The sequence below is a fragment of the Pristiophorus japonicus genome, unplaced genomic scaffold (genome assembly GCF_044704955.1).
Source record: "Pristiophorus japonicus isolate sPriJap1 unplaced genomic scaffold, sPriJap1.hap1 HAP1_SCAFFOLD_99, whole genome shotgun sequence".
NCBI lineage: Eukaryota > Metazoa > Chordata > Chondrichthyes > Pristiophoridae > Pristiophorus > Pristiophorus japonicus.
In genome coordinates this window covers 1,475,258-1,495,130 of record NW_027254919.1, presented here as the reverse complement: position 1 = coordinate 1,495,130, position 19,873 = coordinate 1,475,258, and the positions used below count along the sequence as shown (strand labels likewise).

Here is a 19,873-nt window from a genome sequence, read left to right as displayed (position 1 = left end):
ACGTAGCATTTTCTTTTCATGCCAAGCATTATGCATGAATTCATTGCAATGCCAACGCACGTTTTACCTGGCAAGACTGAAGTACAATCTGTGCTGAACAGTGTGAAACAGAAACAGATATTATGAGAAGCCATTGCCTCAACGGCATCTGTGTGAATTGCTCTGCATCGATAATTAACAGACCGTAAAGAGGTGAAACTGACGCTGTGAATGCAAAAAGGACAATCCAAAGTGTAATGTTGGAATTGATTTGGCAGATTTTGAGAAAGCTTTCAAATGTTTTGGCATAGTTGGTTCCATGGTGTAATGGTGAGCACTCTGGACTCTGAATCCAGCGATCCGAGTTCAAATCTCGGTGGAACCTGAATGTTTGTTGTCCCAGCTGCTGAAAATTTGGACCAAGCATGTAGAAGGCTGCTGTTTGGCAGTTTTGTTGCCTTTGTCATTGATGCTTGATCTGCAAGTCGAGTTTTCAAATCGTGTGTTCAACCGGCAGTTACCTGTTCCAATCAGCAGAGTAGAAATTAGTTTACTGTTTAATGCTGCCTTTGCCTGCACAATGTGTGCTGAGATTATCTGTGCAATATGCACTCCGCAGGATGAATAAACGCAATGCCTTTTGAAATGCATGGATTGCACTCAACAAAACGTTGCATTTTCTTTTCATGCCAAGCATTTTGCATGAATGCATTGCAATGCTAACACACGTTTTACCTGGCAAGACTGAAGTACAATCTGTGCTGAACAGTTTGAAACAGAAACAGCTATTTGAGAACCCATAGCCTCAACGGCATCTGTGTGAATTGCTCTGCATCGATAATTAACAGACCGTAAATAGGTGAAACTGACGCTGTGAATGCAAAAATATCAATCCAAAGTGTAATGTTGGAGTTGATTTTGTAGATTTTGAGGAATGTTTCAAATGGGCGACCGTAGTTGATTCCATGGTGAAATGGTGAGCACTCTGGACTCTAAACTCTAGCAATCCTGGTTCAAATCTCAGGGGAGCCTGAATGCTTGTTGTCCCAGCTGCTGGAAATTCAGGTCAAACAAGTAAAAAACTGCAGGTTTGCAGTTTTGTTGCCTTTGACATTGATGCTTGATCTGCAAGTCGAGTTTTCAAATCGTGTGTTCAACCGGCAGTTCCCTGTTCCAATCAGCAGAGGAAAAATTAGTTTGCTGTTTCATGCTGCATAATGTGTGCTGAGATTATCTGTGCAATAGGCATTCCTCAGGATGAATAAATGCAACGCCTTTTGAAATGCATGCAGTACATGGTTTGCACTCAACAAAACGTTGCATTTTCTTTTCATGCCAAGCATTATGCATGAATGCATTGCAATGCCAACGCACGTTTTACCTGCCAAGACTGAAGTACAATCTGTGCTGAACAGTGTGAAACAGAAACAGATATTATGAGAAGCCATTGCCTCAACGGCATCTGTGTGAATTGCTCTGCATCGATAATTAACAGACCGCAAATCGGTGAAACTGACGCTGTGAATGCAAAAAGGACAATCCAAAGTGTAATGTTGGAATTGATTTGGCAGATTTTGAGAAAGCTTTCAAATGTTTTGGCATAGTTGGTTCCATGGTGTAATGGTGAGCACTCTGGACTCTGAATCCAGCGATCCGAGTTCAAATCTCGGTGGAACCTGAATGTTTGTTGTCCCAGCTGCTGAAAATTTGGACCAAGCATGTAGAAGGCTGCTGTTTGGCAGTTTTGTTGCCTTTGTCATTGATGCTTGATCTGCAAGTCGAGTTTTCAAATCGTGTGTTCAACCGGCAGTTACCTGTTCCAATCAGCAGAGTAGAAATTAGTTTACTGTTTAATGCTGCCTTTGCCTGCACAATGTGTGCTGAGATTATCTGTGCAATATGCACTCCGCAGGATGAATAAACGCAATGCCTTTTGAAATGCATGGATTGCACTCAACAAAACGTTGCATTTTCTTTTCATGCCAAGCATTTTGCATGAATGCATTGCAATGCTAACACACGTTTTACCTGGCAAGACTGAAGTACAATCTGTGCTGAACAGTTTGAAACAGAAACAGCTATTTGAGAACCCATAGCCTCAACGGCGTCTGTGTGATTTGCTCTGCATCGATAATTAACAGACCGTAAATAGGTGAAACTGACGCTGTGAATGCAAAAATATCAATCCAAAGTGTAATGTTGGAGTTGATTTTGTAGATTTTGAGGAATGTTTCAAATGGGCGACAGTAGTTGATTCCATGGTGAAATGGTGAGCACTCTGGACTCTAAACTCTAGCAATCCTGGTTCAAATCTCAGGGGAGCCTGAATGCTTGTTGTCCCAGCTGCTGGAAATTCAGGTCAAACAAGTAAAAAACTGCAGGTTTGCAGTTTTGTTGCCTTTGACATTGATGCTTGATCTGCAAGTCGAGTTTTCAAATCGTGTGTTCAACCGGCAGTTCCCTGTTCCAATCAGCAGAGGAAAAATTAGTTTGCTGTTTCATGCTGCATAATGTGTGCTGAGATTATCTGTGCAATAGGCATTCCTCAGGATGAATAAATGCAACGCCTTTTGAAATGCATGCAGTACATGGTTTGCACTCAACAAAACGTTGCATTTTCTTTTCATGCCAAGCATTATGCATGAATTCATTGCAATGCCAACGCACGTTTTACCTGGCAAGACTGAAGTACAATCTGTGCTGAACAGTGTGAAACAGAAACAGATATTATGAGAAGCCATTGCCTCAACGGCATCTGTGTGAATTGCTCTGCATCGATAATTAACAGACCGTAAAGAGGTGAAACTGACGCTGTGAATGCAAAAAGGACAATCCAAAGTGTAATGTTGGAATTGATTTGGCAGATTTTGAGAAAGCTTTCAAATGTTTTGGCATAGTTGGTTCCATGGTGTAATGGTGAGCACTCTGGACTCTGAATCCAGCGATCCGAGTTCAAATCTCGGTGGAACCTGAATGTTTGTTGTCCCAGCTGCTGAAAATTTGGACCAAGCATGTAGAAGGCTGCTGTTTGGCAGTTTTGTTGCCTTTGTCATTGATGCTTGATCTGCAAGTCGAGTTTTCAAATCGTGTGTTCAACCGGCAGTTACCTGTTCCAATCAGCAGAGTAGAAATTAGTTTACTGTTTAATGCTGCCTTTGCCTGCACAATGTGTGCTGAGATTATCTGTGCAATATGCACTCCGCAGGATGAATAAACGCAATGCCTTTTGAAATGCATGGATTGCACTCAACAAAACGTTGCATTTTCTTTTCATGCCAAGCATTTTGCATGAATGCATTGCAATGCTAACACACGTTTTACCTGGCAAGACTGAAGTACAATCTGTGCTGAACAGTTTGAAACAGAAACAGCTATTTGAGAACCCATAGCCTCAACGGCATCTGTGTGAATTGCTCTGCATCGATAATTAACAGACCGTAAATAGGTGAAACTGACACTGTGAATGCAAAAATATCAATCCAAAGTGTAATGTTGGAGTTGATTTTGTAGATTTTGAGGAATGTTTCAAATGGGCGACCGTAGTTGATTGCATGGTGAAATGGTGAGCACTCTGGACTCTAAACTCTAGCAATCCTGGTTCAAATCTCAGGGGAGCCTGAATGCTTGTTGTCCCAGCTGCTGGAAATTCAGGTCAAACAAGTAAAAAACTGCAGGTTTGCAGTTTTGTTGCCTTTGACATTGATGCTTGATCTGCAAGTCGAGTTTTCAAATCGTGTGTTCAACCGGCAGTTCCCTGTTCCAATCAGCAGAGGAAAAATTAGTTTGCTGTTTCATGCTGCATAATGTGTGCTGAGATTATCTGTGCAATAGGCATTCCTCAGGATGAATAAATGCAACGCCTTTTGAAATGCATGCAGTACATGGTTTGCACTCAACAAAACGTTGCATTTTCTTTTCATGCCAAGCATTATGCATGAATGCATTGCAATGCCAACGCACGTTTTACCTGCCAAGACTGAAGTACAATCTGTGCTGAACAGTGTGAAACAGAAACAGATATTATGAGAAGCCATTGCCTCAACGGCATCTGTGTGAATTGCTCTGCATCGATAATTAACAGACCGTAAAGAGGTGAAACTGACGCTGTGAATGCAAAAAGGACAATCCAAAGTGTAATGTTGGAATTGATTTGGCAGATTTTGAGAAAGCTTTCAAATGTTTTGGCATAGTTGGTTCCATGGTGTAATGGTGAGCACTCTGGACTCTGAATCCAGCGATCCGAGTTCAAATCTCGGTGGAACCTGAATGTTTGTTGTCCCAGCTGCTGAAAATTTGGACCAAGCATGTAGAAGGCTGCTGTTTGGCAGTTTTGTTGCCTTTGTCATTGATGCTTGATCTGCAAGTCGAGTTTTCAAATCGTGTGTTCAACCGGCAGTTACCTGTTCCAATCAGCAGAGTAGAAATTAGTTTACTGTTTAATGCTGCCTTTGCCTGCACAATGTGTGCTGAGATTATCTGTGCAATATGCACTCCGCAGGATGAATAAACGCAATGCCTTTTGAAATGCATGGATTGCACTCAACAAAACGTTGCATTTTCTTTTCATGCCAAGCATTTTGCATGAATGCATTGCAATGCTAACACACGTTTTACCTGGCAAGACTGAAGTACAATCTGTGCTGAACAGTTTGAAACAGAAACAGCTATTTGAGAACCCATAGCCTCAACGGCGTCTGTGTGATTTGCTCTGCATCGATAATTAACAGACCGTAAATAGGTGAAACTGACGCTGTGAATGCAAAAATATCAATCCAAAGTGTAATGTTGGAGTTGATTTTGTAGATTTTGAGGAATGTTTCAAATGGGCGACAGTAGTTGATTCCATGGTGAAATGGTGAGCACTCTGGACTCTAAACTCTAGCAATCCTGGTTCAAATCTCAGGGGAGCCTGAATGCTTGTTGTCCCAGCTGCTGGAAATTCAGGTCAAACAAGTAAAAAACTGCAGGTTTGCAGTTTTGTTGCCTTTGACATTGATGCTTGATCTGCAAGTCGAGTTTTCAAATCGTGTGTTCAACCGGCAGTTCCCTGTTCCAATCAGCAGAGGAAAAATTAGTTTGCTGTTTCATGCTGCATAATGTGTGCTGAGATTATCTGTGCAATAGGCATTCCTCAGGATGAATAAATGCAACGCCTTTTGAAATGCATGCAGTACATGGTTTGCACTCAACAAAACGTTGCATTTTCTTTTCATGCCAAGCATTATGCATGAATTCATTGCAATGCCAACGCACGTTTTACCTGGCAAGACTGAAGTACAATCTGTGCTGAACAGTGTGAAACAGAAACAGATATTATGAGAAGCCATTGCCTCAACGGCATCTGTGTGAATTGCTCTGCATCGATAATTAACAGACCGTAAAGAGGTGAAACTGACGCTGTGAATGCAAAAAGGACAATCCAAAGTGTAATGTTGGAATTGATTTGGCAGATTTTGAGAAAGCTTTCAAATGTTTTGGCATAGTTGGTTCCATGGTGTAATGGTGAGCACTCTGGACTCTGAATCCAGCGATCCGAGTTCAAATCTCGGTGGAACCTGAATGTTTGTTGTCCCAGCTGCTGAAAATTTGGACCAAGCATGTAGAAGGCTGCTGTTTGGCAGTTTTGTTGCCTTTGTCATTGATGCTTGATCTGCAAGTCGAGTTTTCAAATCGTGTGTTCAACCGGCAGTTACCTGTTCCAATCAGCAGAGTAGAAATTAGTTTACTGTTTAATGCTGCCTTTGCCTGCACAATGTGTGCTGAGATTATCTGTGCAATATGCACTCCGCAGGATGAATAAACGCAATGCCTTTTGAAATGCATGGATTGCACTCAACAAAACGTTGCATTTTCTTTTCATGCCAAGCATTTTGCATGAATGCATTGCAATGCTAACACACGTTTTACCTGGCAAGACTGAAGTACAATCTGTGCTGAACAGTTTGAAACAGAAACAGCTATTTGAGAACCCATAGCCTCAACGGCATCTGTGTGAATTGCTCTGCATCGATAATTAACAGACCGTAAATAGGTGAAACTGACACTGTGAATGCAAAAATATCAATCCAAAGTGTAATGTTGGAGTTGATTTTGTAGATTTTGAGGAATGTTTCAAATGGGCGACCGTAGTTGATTGCATGGTGAAATGGTGAGCACTCTGGACTCTAAACTCTAGCAATCCTGGTTCAAATCTCAGGGGAGCCTGAATGCTTGTTGTCCCAGCTGCTGGAAATTCAGGTCAAACAAGTAAAAAACTGCAGGTTTGCAGTTTTGTTGCCTTTGACATTGATGCTTGATCTGCAAGTCGAGTTTTCAAATCGTGTGTTCAACCGGCAGTTCCCTGTTCCAATCAGCAGAGGAAAAATTAGTTTGCTGTTTCATGCTGCATAATGTGTGCTGAGATTATCTGTGCAATAGGCATTCCTCAGGATGAATAAATGCAACGCCTTTTGAAATGCATGCAGTACATGGTTTGCACTCAACAAAACGTTGCATTTTCTTTTCATGCCAAGCATTATGCATGAATGCATTGCAATGCCAACGCACGTTTTACCTGCCAAGACTGAAGTACAATCTGTGCTGAACAGTGTGAAACAGAAACAGATATTATGAGAAGCCATTGCCTCAACGGCATCTGTGTGAATTGCTCTGCATCGATAATTAACAGACCGTAAAGAGGTGAAACTGACGCTGTGAATGCAAAAAGGACAATCCAAAGTGTAATGTTGGAATTGATTTGGCAGATTTTGAGAAAGCTTTCAAATGTTTTGGCATAGTTGGTTCCATGGTGTAATGGTGAGCACTCTGGACTCTGAATCCAGCGATCCGAGTTCAAATCTCGGTGGAACCTGAATGTTTGTTGTCCCAGCTGCTGAAAATTTGGACCAAGCATGTAGAAGGCTGCTGTTCGGCAGTTTTGTTGCCTTTGTCATTGATGCTTGATCTGCAAGTCGAGTTTTCAAATCCTGTGTTCAACCGGCAGTCAGCTGTTCCAATCAGCAGAGTAGAAATTAGTTTGCTGTTTAATGCTGCCTTTGCCTGCACAATGTGTGCTGAGATTATCTGTGCAATATGCACTCCGCAGCATGAATAAACGCAATGCCTTTTGAAATGCATGGATTGCACTCAACAAAACGTTGCATTTTCTTTTCATGCCAAGCATTTTGCATGAATGCATTGCAATGCCAACGCACGTTTTACCTGCCAAGACTGAAGTACAGTCTGTGCTGAACAGTGTGAAACAGAAACAGATATTATGAGAAGCCATTGCCTCAACGGCATCTGTGTGAATTGCTCTGCATCGATAATTAACAGACCGTAAAGAGGTGAAACTGACGCTGTGAATGCAAAAAGGACAATCCAAAGTGTAATGTTGGAATTGATTTGGCAGATTTTGAGAAAGCTTTCAAATGTTTTGGCATAGTTGGTTCCATGGTGTAATGGTGAGCACTCTGGACTCTGAATCCAGCGATCCGAGTTCAAATCTCGGTGAAACCTGAATGTTTGTTGTCCCAGCTGCTGAAAATTTGGACCAAGCATGTAGAAGGCTGCTGTTTGGCAGTTTTGTTGCCTTTGTCATTGATGCTTGATCTGCAAGTCGAGTTTTCAAATCGTGTGTTCAACCGGCAGTTAGCTGTTCCAATCAGCAGAGTAGAAATTAGTTTGCTGTTTAATGCTGCCTTTGCCTGCACAATGTGTGCTGAGATTATCTGTGCAATATGCACTCCGCAGCATGAATAAACGCAATGCCTTTTGAAATGCATGGATTGCACTCAACAAAACGTTGCATTTTCTTTTCATGCCAAGCATTTTGCATGAATGCATTGCAATGCTAACACACGTTTTACCTGGCAAGACTGAAGTACAATCTGTGCTGAACAGTTTGAAACAGAAACAGCTATTTGAGAACCCATAGCCTCAACGGCGTCTGTGTGATTTGCTCTGCATCGATAATTAACAGACCGTAAATAGGTGAAACTGACGCTGTGAATGCAAAAATATCAATCCAAAGTGTAATGTTGGAGTTGATTTTGTAGATTTTGAGGAATGTTTCAAATGGGCGACAGTAGTTGATTCCATGGTGAAATGGTGAGCACTCTGGACTCTAAACTCTAGCAATCCTGGTTCAAATCTCAGGGGAGCCTGAATGCTTGTTGTCCCAGCTGCTGGAAATTCAGGTCAAACAAGTAAAAAACTGCAGGTTTGCAGTTTTGTTGCCTTTGACATTGATGCTTGATCTGCAAGTCGAGTTTTCAAATCGTGTGTTCAACCGGCAGTTCCCTGTTCCAATCAGCAGAGGAAAAATTAGTTTGCTGTTTCATGCTGCATAATGTGTGCTGAGATTATCTGTGCAATAGGCATTCCTCAGGATGAATAAATGCAACGCCTTTTGAAATGCATGCAGTACATGGTTTGCACTCAACAAAACGTTGCATTTTCTTTTCATGCCAAGCATTATGCATGAATTCATTGCAATGCCAACGCACGTTTTACCTGGCAAGACTGAAGTACAATCTGTGCTGAACAGTGTGAAACAGAAACAGATATTATGAGAAGCCATTGCCTCAACGGCATCTGTGTGAATTGCTCTGCATCGATAATTAACAGACCATAAAGAGGTGAAACTGACGCTGTGAATGCAAAAAGGACAATCCAAAGTGTAATGTTGGAATTGATTTGGCAGATTTTGAGAAAGCTTTCAAATGTTTTGGCATAGTTGGTTCCATGGTGTAATGGTGAGCACTCTGGACTCTGAATCCAGCGATCCGAGTTCAAATCTCGGTGGAACCTGAATGTTTGTTGTCCCAGCTGCTGAAAATTTGGACCAAGCATGTAGAAGGCTGCTGTTTGGCAGTTTTGTTGCCTTTGTCATTGATGCTTGATCTGCAAGTCGAGTTTTCAAATCCTGTGTTCAACCGGCAGTCAGCTGTTCCAATCAGCAGAGTAGAAATTAGTTTGCTGTTTAATGCTGCCTTTGCCTGCACAATGTGTGCTGAGATTATCTGTGCAATATGCACTCCGCAGCATGAATAAACGCAATGCCTTTTGAAATGCATGGATTGCACTCAACAAAACGTTGCATTTTCTTTTCATGCCAAGCATTTTGCATGAATGCATTGCAATGCCAACGCACGTTTTACCTGCCAAGACTGAAGTACAATCTGTGCTGAACAGTGTGAAACAGAAACAGATATTATGAGAAGCCATTGCCTCAACGGCATCTGTGTGAATTGCTCTGCATCGATAATTAACAGACCGTAAAGAGGTGAAACTGACGCTGTGAATGCAAAAAGGACAATCCAAAGTGTAATGTTGGAATTGATTTGGCAGATTTTGAGAAAGCTTTCAAATGTTTTGGCATAGTTGGTTCCATGGTGTAATGGTGAGCACTCTGGACTCTGAATCCAGCGATCCGAGTTCAAATCTCGGTGAAACCTGAATGTTTGTTGTCCCAGCTGCTGAAAATTTGGACCAAGCATGTAGAAGGCTGCTGTTTGGCAGTTTTGTTGCCTTTGTCATTGATGCTTGATCTGCAAGTCGAGTTTTCAAATCGTGTGTTCAACCGGCAGTTAGCTGTTCCAATCAGCAGAGTAGAAATTAGTTTGCTGTTTAATGCTGCCTTTGCCTGCACAATGTGTGCTGAGATTATCTGTGCAATATGCACTCCGCAGCATGAATAAACGCAATGCCTTTTGAAATGCATGGATTGCACTCAACAAAACGTTGCATTTTCTTTTCATGCCAAGCATTTTGCATGAATGCATTGCAATGCTAACACACGTTTTACCTGGCAAGACTGAAGTACAATCTGTGCTGAACAGTTTGAAACAGAAACAGCTATTTGAGAACCCATAGCCTCAACGGCATCTGTGTGAATTGCTCTGCATCGATAATTAACAGACCGTAAATAGGTGAAACTGACGCTGTGAATGCAAAAATATCAATCCAAAGTGTAATGTTGGAGTTGATTTTGTAGATTTTGAGGAATGTTTCAAATGGGCGACCGTAGTTGATTCCATGGTGAAATGGTGAGCACTCTGGACTCTAAACTCTAGCAATCCTGGTTCAAATCTCAGGGGAGCCTGAATGCTTGTTGTCCCAGCTGCTGGAAATTCAGGTCAAACAAGTAAAAAACTGCAGGTTTGCAGTTTTGTTGCCTTTGACATTGATGCTTGAACTGCAAGTCGAGTTTTCAAATCGTGTGTTCAACCGGCAGTTCCCTGTTCCAATCAGCAGAGGAAAAATTAGTTTGCTGTTTCATGCTGCATAATGTGTGCTGAGATTATCTGTGCAATAGGCATTCCTCAGGATGAATAAATGCAACGCCTTTTGAAATGCATGCAGTACATGGTTTGCACTCAACAAAACGTTGCATTTTCTTTTCATGCCAAGCATTATGCATGAATGCATTGCAATGCCAACGCACGTTTTACCTGCCAAGACTGAAGTACAATCTGTGCTGAACAGTGTGAAACAGAAACAGATATTATGAGAAGCCATTGCCTCAACGGCATCTGTGTGAATTGCTCTGCATCGATAATTAACAGACCGCAAATCGGTGAAACTGACGCTGTGAATGCAAAAAGGACAATCCAAAGTGTAATGTTGGAATTGATTTGGCAGATTTTGAGAAAGCTTTCAAATGTTTTGGCATAGTTGGTTCCATGGTGTAATGGTGAGCACTCTGGACTCTGAATCCAGCGATCCGAGTTCAAATCTCGGTGGAACCTGAATGTTTGTTGTCCCAGCTGCTGAAAATTTGGACCAAGCATGTAGAAGGCTGCTGTTTGGCAGTTTTGTTGCCTTTGTCATTGATGCTTGATCTGCAAGTCGAGTTTTCAAATCGTGTGTTCAACCGGCAGTTACCTGTTCCAATCAGCAGAGTAGAAATTAGTTTACTGTTTAATGCTGCCTTTGCCTGCACAATGTGTGCTGAGATTATCTGTGCAATATGCACTCCGCAGGATGAATAAACGCAATGCCTTTTGAAATGCATGGATTGCACTCAACAAAACGTTGCATTTTCTTTTCATGCCAAGCATTTTGCATGAATGCATTGCAATGCTAACACACGTTTTACCTGGCAAGACTGAAGTACAATCTGTGCTGAACAGTTTGAAACAGAAACAGCTATTTGAGAACCCATAGCCTCAACGGCGTCTGTGTGATTTGCTCTGCATCGATAATTAACAGACCGTAAATAGGTGAAACTGACGCTGTGAATGCAAAAATATCAATCCAAAGTGTAATGTTGGAGTTGATTTTGTAGATTTTGAGGAATGTTTCAAATGGGCGACAGTAGTTGATTCCATGGTGAAATGGTGAGCACTCTGGACTCTAAACTCTAGCAATCCTGGTTCAAATCTCAGGGGAGCCTGAATGCTTGTTGTCCCAGCTGCTGGAAATTCAGGTCAAACAAGTAAAAAACTGCAGGTTTGCAGTTTTGTTGCCTTTGACATTGATGCTTGATCTGCAAGTCGAGTTTTCAAATCGTGTGTTCAACCGGCAGTTCCCTGTTCCAATCAGCAGAGGAAAAATTAGTTTGCTGTTTCATGCTGCATAATGTGTGCTGAGATTATCTGTGCAATAGGCATTCCTCAGGATGAATAAATGCAACGCCTTTTGAAATGCATGCAGTACATGGTTTGCACTCAACAAAACGTTGCATTTTCTTTTCATGCCAAGCATTATGCATGAATTCATTGCAATGCCAACGCACGTTTTACCTGGCAAGACTGAAGTACAATCTGTGCTGAACAGTGTGAAACAGAAACAGATATTATGAGAAGCCATTGCCTCAACGGCATCTGTGTGAATTGCTCTGCATCGATAATTAACAGACCGTAAAGAGGTGAAACTGACGCTGTGAATGCAAAAAGGACAATCCAAAGTGTAATGTTGGAATTGATTTGGCAGATTTTGAGAAAGCTTTCAAATGTTTTGGCATAGTTGGTTCCATGGTGTAATGGTGAGCACTCTGGACTCTGAATCCAGCGATCCGAGTTCAAATCTCGGTGGAACCTGAATGTTTGTTGTCCCAGCTGCTGAAAATTTGGACCAAGCATGTAGAAGGCTGCTGTTTGGCAGTTTTGTTGCCTTTGTCATTGATGCTTGATCTGCAAGTCGAGTTTTCAAATCGTGTGTTCAACCGGCAGTTACCTGTTCCAATCAGCAGAGTAGAAATTAGTTTACTGTTTAATGCTGCCTTTGCCTGCACAATGTGTGCTGAGATTATCTGTGCAATATGCACTCCGCAGGATGAATAAACGCAATGCCTTTTGAAATGCATGGATTGCACTCAACAAAACGTTGCATTTTCTTTTCATGCCAAGCATTTTGCATGAATGCATTGCAATGCTAACACACGTTTTACCTGGCAAGACTGAAGTACAATCTGTGCTGAACAGTTTGAAACAGAAACAGCTATTTGAGAACCCATAGCCTCAACGGCATCTGTGTGAATTGCTCTGCATCGATAATTAACAGACCGTAAATAGGTGAAACTGACGCTGTGAATGCAAAAATATCAATCCAAAGTGTAATGTTGGAGTTGATTTTGTAGATTTTGAGGAATGTTTCAAATGGGCGACCGTAGTTGATTCCATGGTGAAATGGTGAGCACTCTGGACTCTAAACTCTAGCAATCCTGGTTCAAATCTCAGGGGAGCCTGAATGCTTGTTGTCCCAGCTGCTGGAAATTCAGGTCAAACAAGTAAAAAACTGCAGGTTTGCAGTTTTGTTGCCTTTGACATTGATGCTTGATCTGCAAGTCGAGTTTTCAAATCGTGTGTTCAACCGGCAGTTCCCTGTTCCAATCAGCAGAGGAAAAATTAGTTTGCTGTTTCATGCTGCATAATGTGTGCTGAGATTATCTGTGCAATAGGCATTCCTCAGGATGAATAAATGCAACGCCTTTTGAAATGCATGCAGTACATGGTTTGCACTCAACAAAACGTTGCATTTTCTTTTCATGCCAAGCATTATGCATGAATGCATTGCAATGCCAACGCACGTTTTACCTGCCAAGACTGAAGTACAATCTGTGCTGAACAGTGTGAAACAGAAACAGATATTATGAGAAGCCATTGCCTCAACGGCATCTGTGTGAATTGCTCTGCATCGATAATTAACAGACCGCAAATCGGTGAAACTGACGCTGTGAATGCAAAAAGGACAATCCAAAGTGTAATGTTGGAATTGATTTGGCAGATTTTGAGAAAGCTTTCAAATGTTTTGGCATAGTTGGTTCCATGGTGTAATGGTGAGCACTCTGGACTCTGAATCCAGCGATCCGAGTTCAAATCTCGGTGGAACCTGAATGTTTGTTGTCCCAGCTGCTGAAAATTTGGACCAAGCATGTAGAAGGCTGCTGTTTGGCAGTTTTGTTGCCTTTGTCATTGATGCTTGATCTGCAAGTCGAGTTTTCAAATCGTGTGTTCAACCGGCAGTTACCTGTTCCAATCAGCAGAGTAGAAATTAGTTTACTGTTTAATGCTGCCTTTGCCTGCACAATGTGTGCTGAGATTATCTGTGCAATATGCACTCCGCAGGATGAATAAACGCAATGCCTTTTGAAATGCATGGATTGCACTCAACAAAACGTTGCATTTTCTTTTCATGCCAAGCATTTTGCATGAATGCATTGCAATGCTAACACACGTTTTACCTGGCAAGACTGAAGTACAATCTGTGCTGAACAGTTTGAAACAGAAACAGCTATTTGAGAACCCATAGCCTCAACGGCGTCTGTGTGATTTGCTCTGCATCGATAATTAACAGACCGTAAATAGGTGAAACTGACGCTGTGAATGCAAAAATATCAATCCAAAGTGTAATGTTGGAGTTGATTTTGTAGATTTTGAGGAATGTTTCAAATGGGCGACAGTAGTTGATTCCATGGTGAAATGGTGAGCACTCTGGACTCTAAACTCTAGCAATCCTGGTTCAAATCTCAGGGGAGCCTGAATGCTTGTTGTCCCAGCTGCTGGAAATTCAGGTCAAACAAGTAAAAAACTGCAGGTTTGCAGTTTTGTTGCCTTTGACATTGATGCTTGATCTGCAAGTCGAGTTTTCAAATCGTGTGTTCAACCGGCAGTTCCCTGTTCCAATCAGCAGAGGAAAAATTAGTTTGCTGTTTCATGCTGCATAATGTGTGCTGAGATTATCTGTGCAATAGGCATTCCTCAGGATGAATAAATGCAACGCCTTTTGAAATGCATGCAGTACATGGTTTGCACTCAACAAAACGTTGCATTTTCTTTTCATGCCAAGCATTATGCATGAATTCATTGCAATGCCAACGCACGTTTTACCTGGCAAGACTGAAGTACAATCTGTGCTGAACAGTGTGAAACAGAAACAGATATTATGAGAAGCCATTGCCTCAACGGCATCTGTGTGAATTGCTCTGCATCGATAATTAACAGACCGTAAAGAGGTGAAACTGACGCTGTGAATGCAAAAAGGACAATCCAAAGTGTAATGTTGGAATTGATTTGGCAGATTTTGAGAAAGCTTTCAAATGTTTTGGCATAGTTGGTTCCATGGTGTAATGGTGAGCACTCTGGACTCTGAATCCAGCGATCCGAGTTCAAATCTCGGTGGAACCTGAATGTTTGTTGTCCCAGCTGCTGAAAATTTGGACCAAGCATGTAGAAGGCTGCTGTTTGGCAGTTTTGTTGCCTTTGTCATTGATGCTTGATCTGCAAGTCGAGTTTTCAAATCGTGTGTTCAACCGGCAGTTACCTGTTCCAATCAGCAGAGTAGAAATTAGTTTACTGTTTAATGCTGCCTTTGCCTGCACAATGTGTGCTGAGATTATCTGTGCAATATGCACTCCGCAGGATGAATAAACGCAATGCCTTTTGAAATGCATGGATTGCACTCAACAAAACGTTGCATTTTCTTTTCATGCCAAGCATTTTGCATGAATGCATTGCAATGCTAACACACGTTTTACCTGGCAAGACTGAAGTACAATCTGTGCTGAACAGTTTGAAACAGAAACAGCTATTTGAGAACCCATAGCCTCAACGGCATCTGTGTGAATTGCTCTGCATCGATAATTAACAGACCGTAAATAGGTGAAACTGACACTGTGAATGCAAAAATATCAATCCAAAGTGTAATGTTGGAGTTGATTTTGTAGATTTTGAGGAATGTTTCAAATGGGCGACCGTAGTTGATTGCATGGTGAAATGGTGAGCACTCTGGACTCTAAACTCTAGCAATCCTGGTTCAAATCTCAGGGGAGCCTGAATGCTTGTTGTCCCAGCTGCTGGAAATTCAGGTCAAACAAGTAAAAAACTGCAGGTTTGCAGTTTTGTTGCCTTTGACATTGATGCTTGATCTGCAAGTCGAGTTTTCAAATCGTGTGTTCAACCGGCAGTTCCCTGTTCCAATCAGCAGAGGAAAAATTAGTTTGCTGTTTCATGCTGCATAATGTGTGCTGAGATTATCTGTGCAATAGGCATTCCTCAGGATGAATAAATGCAACGCCTTTTGAAATGCATGCAGTACATGGTTTGCACTCAACAAAACGTTGCATTTTCTTTTCATGCCAAGCATTATGCATGAATGCATTGCAATGCCAACGCACGTTTTACCTGCCAAGACTGAAGTACAATCTGTGCTGAACAGTGTGAAACAGAAACAGATATTATGAGAAGCCATTGCCTCAACGGCATCTGTGTGAATTGCTCTGCATCGATAATTAACAGACCGCAAATCGGTGAAACTGACGCTGTGAATGCAAAAAGGACAATCCAAAGTGTAATGTTGGAATTGATTTGGCAGATTTTGAGAAAGCTTTCAAATGTTTTGGCATAGTTGGTTCCATGGTGTAATGGTGAGCACTCTGGACTCTGAATCCAGCGATCCGAGTTCAAATCTCGGTGAAACCTGAATGTTTGTTGTCCCAGCTGCTGAAAATTTGGACCAAGCATGTAGAAGGCTGCTGTTTGGCAGTTTTGTTGCCTTTGTCATTGATGCTTGATCTGCAAGTCGAGTTTTCAAATCGTGTGTTCAACCGGCAGTTAGCTGTTCCAATCAGCAGAGTAGAAATTAGTTTGCTGTTTAATGCTGCCTTTGCCTGCACAATGTGTGCTGAGATTATCTGTGCAATATGCACTCCGCAGCATGAATAAACACAATGCCTTTTGAAATGCATGGATTGCACTCAACAAAACGTTGCATTTTCTTTTCATGCCAAGCATTTTGCATGAATGCATTGCAATGCTAACACACGTTTTACCTGGCAAGACTGAAGTACAATCTGTGCTGAACAGTTTGAAACAGAAACAGCTATTTGAGAACCCATAGCCTCAACGGCATCTGTGTGAATTGCTCTGCATCGATAATTAACAGACCGTAAATAGGTGAAACTGACGCTGTGAATGCAAAAATATCAATCCAAAGTGTAATGTTGGAGTTGATTTTGTAGATTTTGAGGAATGTTTCAAATGGGCGACCGTAGTTGATTCCATGGTGAAATGGTGAGCACTCTGGACTCTAAACTCTAGCAATCCTGGTTCAAATCTCAGGGGAGCCTGAATGCTTGTTGTCCCAGCTGCTGGAAATTCAGGTCAAACAAGTAAAAAACTGCAGGTTTGCAGTTTTGTTGCCTTTGACATTGATGCTTGATCTGCAAGTCGAGTTTTCAAATCGTGTGTTCAACCGGCAGTTCCCTGTTCCAATCAGCAGAGGAAAAATTAGTTTGCTGTTTCATGCTGCATAATGTGTGCTGAGATTATCTGTGCAATAGGCATTCCTCAGGATGAATAAATGCAACGCCTTTTGAAATGCATGCAGTACATGGTTTGCACTCAACAAAACGTTGCATTTTCTTTTCATGCCAAGCATTATGCATGAATGCATTGCAATGCCAACGCACGTTTTACCTGCCAAGACTGAAGTACAATCTGTGCTGAACAGTGTGAAACAGAAACAGATATTATGAGAAGCCATTGCCTCAACGGCATCTGTGTGAATTGCTCTGCATCGATAATTAACAGACCGCAAATCGGTGAAACTGACGCTGTGAATGCAAAAAGGACAATCCAAAGTGTAATGTTGGAATTGATTTGGCAGATTTTGAGAAAGCTTTCAAATGTTTTGGCATAGTTGGTTCCATGGTGTAATGGTGAGCACTCTGGACTCTGAATCCAGCGATCCGAGTTCAAATCTCGGTGGAACCTGAATGTTTGTTGTCCCAGCTGCTGAAAATTTGGACCAAGCATGTAGAAGGCTGCTGTTTGGCAGTTTTGTTGCCTTTGTCATTGATGCTTGATCTGCAAGTCGAGTTTTCAAATCGTGTGTTCAACCGGCAGTTACCTGTTCCAATCAGCAGAGTAGAAATTAGTTTACTGTTTAATGCTGCCTTTGCCTGCACAATGTGTGCTGAGATTATCTGTGCAATATGCACTCCGCAGGATGAATAAACGCAATGCCTTTTGAAATGCATGGATTGCACTCAACAAAACGTTGCATTTTCTTTTCATGCCAAGCATTTTGCATGAATGCATTGCAATGCTAACACACGTTTTACCTGGCAAGACTGAAGTACAATCTGTGCTGAACAGTTTGAAACAGAAACAGCTATTTGAGAACCCATAGCCTCAACGGCGTCTGTGTGATTTGCTCTGCATCGATAATTAACAGACCGTAAATAGGTGAAACTGACGCTGTGAATGCAAAAATATCAATCCAAAGTGTAATGTTGGAGTTGATTTTGTAGATTTTGAGGAATGTTTCAAATGGGCGACAGTAGTTGATTCCATGGTGAAATGGTGAGCACTCTGGACTCTAAACTCTAGCAATCCTGGTTCAAATCTCAGGGGAGCCTGAATGCTTGTTGTCCCAGCTGCTGGAAATTCAGGTCAAACAAGTAAAAAACTGCAGGTTTGCAGTTTTGTTGCCTTTGACATTGATGCTTGATCTGCAAGTCGAGTTTTCAAATCGTGTGTTCAACCGGCAGTTCCCTGTTCCAATCAGCAGAGGAAAAATTAGTTTGCTGTTTCATGCTGCATAATGTGTGCTGAGATTATCTGTGCAATAGGCATTCCTCAGGATGAATAAATGCAACGCCTTTTGAAATGCATGCAGTACATGGTTTGCACTCAACAAAACGTTGCATTTTCTTTTCATGCCAAGCATTATGCATGAATTCATTGCAATGCCAACGCACGTTTTACCTGGCAAGACTGAAGTACAATCTGTGCTGAACAGTGTGAAACAGAAACAGATATTATGAGAAGCCATTGCCTCAACGGCATCTGTGTGAATTGCTCTGCATCGATAATTAACAGACCGTAAAGAGGTGAAACTGACGCTGTGAATGCAAAAAGGACAATCCAAAGTGTAATGTTGGAATTGATTTGGCAGATTTTGAGAAAGCTTTCAAATGTTTTGGCATAGTTGGTTCCATGGTGTAATGGTGAGCACTCTGGACTCTGAATCCAGCGATCCGAGTTCAAATCTCGGTGGAACCTGAATGTTTGTTGTCCCAGCTGCTGAAAATTTGGACCAAGCATGTAGAAGGCTGCTGTTTGGCAGTTTTGTTGCCTTTGTCATTGATGCTTGATCTGCAAGTCGAGTTTTCAAATCGTGTGTTCAACCGGCAGTTACCTGTTCCAATCAGCAGAGTAGAAATTAGTTTACTGTTTAATGCTGCCTTTGCCTGCACAATGTGTGCTGAGATTATCTGTGCAATATGCACTCCGCAGGATGAATAAACGCAATGCCTTTTGAAATGCATGGATTGCACTCAACAAAACGTTGCATTTTCTTTTCATGCCAAGCATTTTGCATGAATGCATTGCAATGCTAACACACGTTTTACCTGGCAAGACTGAAGTACAATCTGTGCTGAACAGTTTGAAACAGAAACAGCTATTTGAGAACCCATAGCCTCAACGGCATCTGTGTGAATTGCTCTGCATCGATAATTAACAGACCGTAAATAGGTGAAACTGACACTGTGAATGCAAAAATATCAATCCAAAGTGTAATGTTGGAGTTGATTTTGTAGATTTTGAGGAATGTTTCAAATGGGCGACCGTAGTTGATTGCATGGTGAAATGGTGAGCACTCTGGACTCTAAACTCTAGCAATCCTGGTTCAAATCTCAGGGGAGCCTGAATGCTTGTTGTCCCAGCTGCTGGAAATTCAGGTCAAACAAGTAAAAAACTGCAGGTTTGCAGTTTTGTTGCCTTTGACATTGATGCTTGATCTGCAAGTCGAGTTTTCAAATCGTGTGTTCAACCGGCAGTTCCCTGTTCCAATCAGCAGAGGAAAAATTAGTTTGCTGTTTCATGCTGCATAATGTGTGCTGAGATTATCTGTGCAATAGGCATTCCTCAGGATGAATAAATGCAACGCCTTTTGAAATGCATGCAGTACATGGTTTGCACTCAACAAAACGTTGCATTTTCTTTTCATGCCAAGCATTATGCATGAATGCATTGCAATGCCAACGCACGTTTTACCTGCCAAGACTGAAGTACAATCTGTGCTGAACAGTGTGAAACAGAAACAGATATTATGAGAAGCCATTGCCTCAACGGCATCTGTGTGAATTGCTCTGCATCGATAATTAACAGACCGCAAATCGGTGAAACTGACGCTGTGAATGCAAAAAGGACAATCCAAAGTGTAATGTTGGAATTGATTTGGCAGATTTTGAGAAAGCTTTCAAATGTTTTGGCATAGTTGGTTCCATGGTGTAATGGTGAGCACTCTGGACTCTGAGTCCAGCGATCCGAGTTCAAATCTCGGTGGAACCTGAATGTTTGTTGTCCCAGCTGCTGAAAATTTGGACCAAGCATGTAGAAGGCTGCTGTTTGGCAGTTTTGTTGCCTTTGTCATTGATGCTTGATCTGCAAGTCGAGTTTTCAAA

At 41.7% G+C, this 19,873-nt stretch overlaps 17 non-coding genes across 17 annotated transcripts; all 17 read left to right on the top strand.

Annotated features, from left to right (window-relative positions):
* The first annotated feature begins 292 nt into the window (after nucleotides 1-292).
* Nucleotides 293-364, top strand: trnaq-cug (transfer RNA glutamine (anticodon CUG)). Its single transcript has one exon. It is a non-coding gene; the product is annotated as a tRNA-Gln (tRNA).
* Nucleotides 365-1,585: 1,221 nt separating this feature from the next.
* trnaq-cug (transfer RNA glutamine (anticodon CUG)) lies at nucleotides 1,586-1,657 on the top strand. The gene has a single exon. It is a non-coding gene; the product is annotated as a tRNA-Gln (tRNA).
* A 1,221-nt stretch (nucleotides 1,658-2,878) lies between these two features.
* Nucleotides 2,879-2,950, top strand: trnaq-cug (transfer RNA glutamine (anticodon CUG)). The gene has a single exon. It is a non-coding gene; the product is annotated as a tRNA-Gln (tRNA).
* A 1,221-nt stretch (nucleotides 2,951-4,171) lies between these two features.
* trnaq-cug (transfer RNA glutamine (anticodon CUG)) lies at nucleotides 4,172-4,243 on the top strand. The gene has a single exon. It is a non-coding gene; the product is annotated as a tRNA-Gln (tRNA).
* A 1,221-nt stretch (nucleotides 4,244-5,464) lies between these two features.
* trnaq-cug (transfer RNA glutamine (anticodon CUG)) lies at nucleotides 5,465-5,536 on the top strand. The gene has a single exon. It is a non-coding gene; the product is annotated as a tRNA-Gln (tRNA).
* Nucleotides 5,537-6,757: 1,221 nt separating this feature from the next.
* Nucleotides 6,758-6,829, top strand: trnaq-cug (transfer RNA glutamine (anticodon CUG)). Its single transcript has one exon. It is a non-coding gene; the product is annotated as a tRNA-Gln (tRNA).
* A 575-nt stretch (nucleotides 6,830-7,404) lies between these two features.
* Nucleotides 7,405-7,476, top strand: trnaq-cug (transfer RNA glutamine (anticodon CUG)). The gene has a single exon. It is a non-coding gene; the product is annotated as a tRNA-Gln (tRNA).
* A 1,221-nt stretch (nucleotides 7,477-8,697) lies between these two features.
* On the top strand, nucleotides 8,698-8,769 carry trnaq-cug (transfer RNA glutamine (anticodon CUG)). Its single transcript has one exon. It is a non-coding gene; the product is annotated as a tRNA-Gln (tRNA).
* A 575-nt stretch (nucleotides 8,770-9,344) lies between these two features.
* trnaq-cug (transfer RNA glutamine (anticodon CUG)) lies at nucleotides 9,345-9,416 on the top strand. The gene has a single exon. It is a non-coding gene; the product is annotated as a tRNA-Gln (tRNA).
* Nucleotides 9,417-10,637: 1,221 nt separating this feature from the next.
* Nucleotides 10,638-10,709, top strand: trnaq-cug (transfer RNA glutamine (anticodon CUG)). Its single transcript has one exon. It is a non-coding gene; the product is annotated as a tRNA-Gln (tRNA).
* Nucleotides 10,710-11,930: 1,221 nt separating this feature from the next.
* On the top strand, nucleotides 11,931-12,002 carry trnaq-cug (transfer RNA glutamine (anticodon CUG)). Its single transcript has one exon. It is a non-coding gene; the product is annotated as a tRNA-Gln (tRNA).
* A 1,221-nt stretch (nucleotides 12,003-13,223) lies between these two features.
* Nucleotides 13,224-13,295, top strand: trnaq-cug (transfer RNA glutamine (anticodon CUG)). The gene has a single exon. It is a non-coding gene; the product is annotated as a tRNA-Gln (tRNA).
* A 1,221-nt stretch (nucleotides 13,296-14,516) lies between these two features.
* Nucleotides 14,517-14,588, top strand: trnaq-cug (transfer RNA glutamine (anticodon CUG)). Its single transcript has one exon. It is a non-coding gene; the product is annotated as a tRNA-Gln (tRNA).
* A 1,221-nt stretch (nucleotides 14,589-15,809) lies between these two features.
* trnaq-cug (transfer RNA glutamine (anticodon CUG)) lies at nucleotides 15,810-15,881 on the top strand. The gene has a single exon. It is a non-coding gene; the product is annotated as a tRNA-Gln (tRNA).
* Nucleotides 15,882-17,102: 1,221 nt separating this feature from the next.
* Nucleotides 17,103-17,174, top strand: trnaq-cug (transfer RNA glutamine (anticodon CUG)). The gene has a single exon. It is a non-coding gene; the product is annotated as a tRNA-Gln (tRNA).
* Nucleotides 17,175-18,395: 1,221 nt separating this feature from the next.
* trnaq-cug (transfer RNA glutamine (anticodon CUG)) lies at nucleotides 18,396-18,467 on the top strand. The gene has a single exon. It is a non-coding gene; the product is annotated as a tRNA-Gln (tRNA).
* A 1,221-nt stretch (nucleotides 18,468-19,688) lies between these two features.
* trnaq-cug (transfer RNA glutamine (anticodon CUG)) lies at nucleotides 19,689-19,760 on the top strand. Its single transcript has one exon. It is a non-coding gene; the product is annotated as a tRNA-Gln (tRNA).
* The last annotated feature ends 113 nt before the right edge of the window (nucleotides 19,761-19,873 follow it).